The sequence below is a fragment of the Ornithorhynchus anatinus genome, chromosome 19, assembly GCF_004115215.2.
Source record: "Ornithorhynchus anatinus isolate Pmale09 chromosome 19, mOrnAna1.pri.v4, whole genome shotgun sequence".
NCBI classification, from domain to species: domain Eukaryota; kingdom Metazoa; phylum Chordata; class Mammalia; order Monotremata; family Ornithorhynchidae; genus Ornithorhynchus; species Ornithorhynchus anatinus.
In genome coordinates this window covers 26,243,935-26,248,839 of record NC_041746.1, presented here as the reverse complement: position 1 = coordinate 26,248,839, position 4,905 = coordinate 26,243,935, and the positions used below count along the sequence as shown (strand labels likewise).

General features: G+C 43.7%; 1 long non-coding RNA gene across 1 annotated transcript; it reads left to right on the top strand.

Moving 5' to 3' along the window:
* The first annotated feature begins 532 nt into the window (after positions 1-532).
* On the top strand, positions 533-4,465 carry LOC120639023. The gene is made up of 3 exons (XR_005661134.1): positions 533-625; positions 1,052-1,091; positions 4,142-4,465. It is a non-coding gene; the product is annotated as an uncharacterized LOC120639023 (long non-coding RNA).
* The last annotated feature ends 440 nt before the right edge of the window (positions 4,466-4,905 follow it).

Here is a 4,905-nt window from a genome sequence, read left to right as displayed (position 1 = left end):
AATCATCCTCTCTTGTTTCTTGCTAGCGTAGCTCCGTGGCAGCAAAGACAACATTCTGGCTTTTTTGTTCCAGCTAATGCGACCTTATTTTGCTATTATCCCAGTCTCGCCTTCATTTTAGACAGGGCTGTTCCTGCAGAGACCTATTCACATACCTGTCTTCCATAGATAGGAAGGGTCAATTGCTCTTTTTCTGCGATCAGAAGCCTGCCCTCGGGTCTTTGGCCAATATGTCTGGGCTCTAGCCAAAAACCTCAGAAAAGCTGTCAGCCTGGTTTATCCCTGGAGGGTATTAGTCACCCTATAAAACTTTAAAAGTCTTTATATCAGCTGAACCCCAACCCCTCTTACATCTGGAAAGTGTGACAACTCCTTCAGTTAGATTAAAAACAATCAACGGCCTCAGGCTGAGAGTGATAGGAAGCCGCAGGAACTGTTCGGGAAGGTAAATCAGTCAACTCAAGTCCTGGGTGCCATTTAGCTCAAGAACCACCTGTGTTTGATTTCAACCCATTTTGGTTTTTATAGGAACCTGAAGATTTTTCCTGGGGTCACTGACTGCCTTCTGTTAACTACAGCTGATCAATATTGTTCAACAAATGAGGAAAGATGGAAAAAATGGCGGGTACGTCACTTTGTAGGGAGGAGAGAAAAGGTTTAAATCTCCATGTTTCTACAGTTCTAGGAAATGTTTTCTGCCAATGCATGTTTTATGTCAATCAAACACATAAAACAGTTACTGGGGCTGCATAAAACCATAAAGATGCACTCTTAAACCCTTAAAAATAAGGTACCATAATTACAGCTCATAGCACACTGGGTCCCCAGAGCGTCTTTGCTGTTTTTAAGATGCCCGTGGTAGATGAGGTAAATTAAAGGGGGGGAAAAGGCTTTCTTCAAGTTTTGAGAGCAGAAGAATGCAAAAAGCCATCCAGTTTTGCATATAGGATCTTTCTTCCTGATTTATTAGCTTTAATAACTGTGGGATCTCACTAAGCTTTTGGCTTAAAGAACTGAAAACATTTCAGCGTGAGAAATGTTTCTTCCACAGGAATCTCTGGTGGTGTCAGTCAAGTGGCAAAGCCAAGGAGGTTCGTTTCCTATTTTTGTTTTCCCTCTCCAAATCTGTAAGTTTCTACTTGTAACTTAACTTTGACCTTTCACCCTCAAGAGCCCTTTTCAGCCATAGCTGATTTCATAGCCACAAACCGATTCCATAGGAGACACTGCAAATGTTATTTATATCTCATGCTTGTGTATTTTACTTCAGAATCTTCACAGAGAATTAAAAGGCTGGTTATTTTAATGAGCAGAGGTGGCACCAGGATAGGGTCACTACCCGCCATTTTATGGCCCTAGTCCCAGTCTTGGTACTATTGGCTACCTAAAACAGAGCTGAAAGTGGGGAGAGGACTTCTCAGATCTCCAGAGGGAATAATCAGTCACTCATGGTCCTAATTCATGAGCTTTAATCCCCACAGTCTTTTTATAATTGTGGTATTTGTTAAGCACTTGTGTGCCAAGCAGTGCCCTCGAGCACTGTGGTAGATACATTACAATCAGATCAAACACAGCCCCGATCCCGCATGAAGCTCGCAATCTAAAGGGAAGGAAGAACAGGTACTGCATTGCCATTTTTAATAGGAAACTGAGGTACAGAGAAGCCAAGTGCCTTGTCCAGGGTCCCACTGCAGGGAAGTTATAGAACCAGGATTCAAACTCAGGTCTCCTGATTCCCAGTACTGTGCTCTTTCCAGTAGCCAAACTGCTTCTGGAGAGGGTGAGCATTTTGGAGAGGGCAGGCAGCTAGAGCTAGCTCACCTTCCCCTTGAGGCCCAAAAGGAGTCAGCAGTAGTGTTGAGATACTGACCCTACCTCTTGCTCCCTTCCAGGAAGATGCCACTATTGCTGCCACTGTTACCACCTTCCTCATCTTCAAGGGTCCAGTCCTCCGGTCCTAGATCCCCACAAAGACAAGATGTCTGCCCATCTCCCCTGCCCTGTCCATCCAAGCAACCTGGAGGACCATCACCCTCTGGGCCACTTTCTGGGCATCTGTGGAGCCTGGGGCACCTCTCTCACAGTCTTGGGACAAAGGGAGGGAGTGGTCCCAGTCTTGAAGCTGCCCTCTGCAGCAGAGCTTCAGCCTGAGCGGTGCCAGGAAAAGCGGAGCAGTAGCTAGGATAGCCAGTGACATAGATCAGTGATCCTGTACACCCTTTTGCCCAGGAGCAACAGCTCTATGTTATGTAATGCAGTGGTGTCTTAAGGACCCATGAAAAGTTCTCTCCAGAGTCATCTAATTCCCCTCTCAGATCCCTCTAAACAAGCGCACCACTTCTGAGCCAAGGAACTTGGCAGCAGGTGACAAGATGGAGGGAGGCTGGAAGCTTAAATTTTAAAGAACAGACATAAAGGTGTCCTGTGCTGTATCAGTTTCAGGGAGGGGACAGACCAGATGAAAACTGGACCATCCAGTATTAAACCAGACCAGGCCAGCCTAGTAGTAGCTGTTCTTCATAATAATAATTGTGGTATCTGTTAAGCACTTACCATGTGCCAGACACTTGATCCACTGGGGTGGATATAAGCAAATCTAGTTGAACACAGTCTCTGTTCCACATGGGGCTCACGGACTTAATCCCCATTTTACAGTTGACGTAACTAAGGCATGGAGAAGTTAAGTGACTTGCCAAAGGTCCCACAGCAGAAAGGTGTCAGAGTCGCGATTAGAACCCAGATCCTTCTGACTCCCAGGCCTGTGTTCTATCCACTAGACCACATTCTTCATGGATCTCTGTCCCCTGACCCTAGCCTGTCCTCTGTACATTGTTCACCTGGTAAATGGTCAAATTAGAAATTGGAGGAGAGATTTATGAGAGACTGAGAGATGTGTGCTGGGTTATACCCAAAGTTGCAGGAGGTCTGATCACCCCTTTTGTCATTCTGCATAAAGGTGACTATAACCACAAATATCCTTTGTGACGGAACACATTGAGCAGCTTCAATCCTACATGTATGTCATGAAGAGCATCCTCCAGATTGTGCAGAGGTCATGGGTTCAAATCTCAGCTCTGCCACTTGTCAGCTGTGTGACTGTGGGCAAGTCACTTAAGTTCTCTGTGCCTCAGTTACCTCATCTGTAAAATGGGGATTAACTGTGAGCCTCACATGGGGCAATCTGATTACCCTGTATCTAACCCAGTGCTTAGAACAGTGCTCTGCACATAGTAAGCGCTTAACAAATACCAACATTATTATTATCAAACTAATTGAGGGCATCAGGTTTTTCAACTCTATTTTCCCAACTGCTTAGTTAAGTGCTGGTGTAGAGTAAGCATGCAGTAAATACCACTGTGTTTTTTTATGGTATTTGTTAAGCCTTTACTATGTGCCAGGCACTGTACTAAATTGCTGGATAGAAACAAGATAATCAGATGGGACACAGTCCACATCCTACGTGGGGCTCACGGTCTTAATCCCCACTTTACATGTGAGATAACTGAGGCACAGAAAAATTAAGTGACTTGCCCAAGATCATGCAATAGATACATGGTGGAGCTGGGTTTAGAACCCAGGTCCTGTGTCTCCTAAGCCTATACTTTATCCATTAGACCACATTGCTGATTGTCAGGATTGTTGTTCTGTCCTTCCAGTTCATGAGGACACATACCTAGCAATTCCACTAATGGCGCCTTCATTGCACTGCAAGTGATTTTCATTAAATTAAGAACTATGGCCACTGAGGAAAAGTTGAATTGCTTCAACAGCAGTGAGAAGTGACAGAAACCCATGCCACCAATTCTCCTAAATTCTTTTCCTGTGACTGCCAGGCCCCTGATTATTTTATTTTAGAACTGACGATTGCTAGGGTACCATGATGTTTTCTGAGATCACTGGGCAACCATGTTCCATGAGGAAATGCTATTTTGCAATGAGAAAACAAATTGGACAGGGAACGAGTCTACCAACTCCATTATATTGTATTCTCCCAAGTGCTTAGAACAGTGTGCTACTCGAACTCTGCAATTACAGAATTTCATTCAATCTCAGCCCCAGATTTATACAATATGTATGGGTATTTTTTTAACTGTAATTTGAACTCCATTCTAGGGGTCTTTGTCACTCTGCATTTTTTCAGGATCTAGGTGGAAAAAGATTCCCCTCCAAACTCCACCCTGGGACATTTTCTTATAACCTCTTGGAGCTCAGCTGTAAACAAGCCTTCACCAAAGTCACCAGGTGATGTCGATGGAAATTCCAAGAACTATGAAATCCCCACAGGCCATGGAAAAAATTTCCTCTTTTCTAGCAATTTTCATATCACTTAGACTTAAATGACTTTTGCAATTGTCTAATGCCCCTGATTCTCAACAGTCAAGCCCATACAAAAGCTATTTTCTAACCACCACAGAAAGATCCCTTCAGAACAAGAAGCAGCTTAGTCTCATGGACAGAGCACTGGGCTGGGAGTCAGAGGACCTGGGTTCTAATCCTGCTATGCCACTTGTCTACTCTTTGATTTGAGCAAGTCACTTAACTTCTTTGTGCCTCGATGAAGTCAGTGGTTTGTATGGGGATTAAGTCTTCCCCCATCTGATTTAGACTTGTGGACACCCTTAGACACCCTTGTGGAGCAGGGTGTGTCCAACCTGATTATCCTGTATCTGCCCCAGCACTTAGTAGAGTGCCTGGTACATAATAACCACTTAACAAGTACTTTTTTTAAAAAAACCACAACAAGTACTTTAAAAAACAAACATAAAACAAAAAAAAACCAATTAGAGTGGCCATTGTTTGCCTAGGAGTAGCTTCCTCATACTAAAGCCTCTTGGAAAAATATTATTTATATGACACTCCGAAATCCTTTCAAACAACAAACCAATCTTTATTTTTAAATTGAAA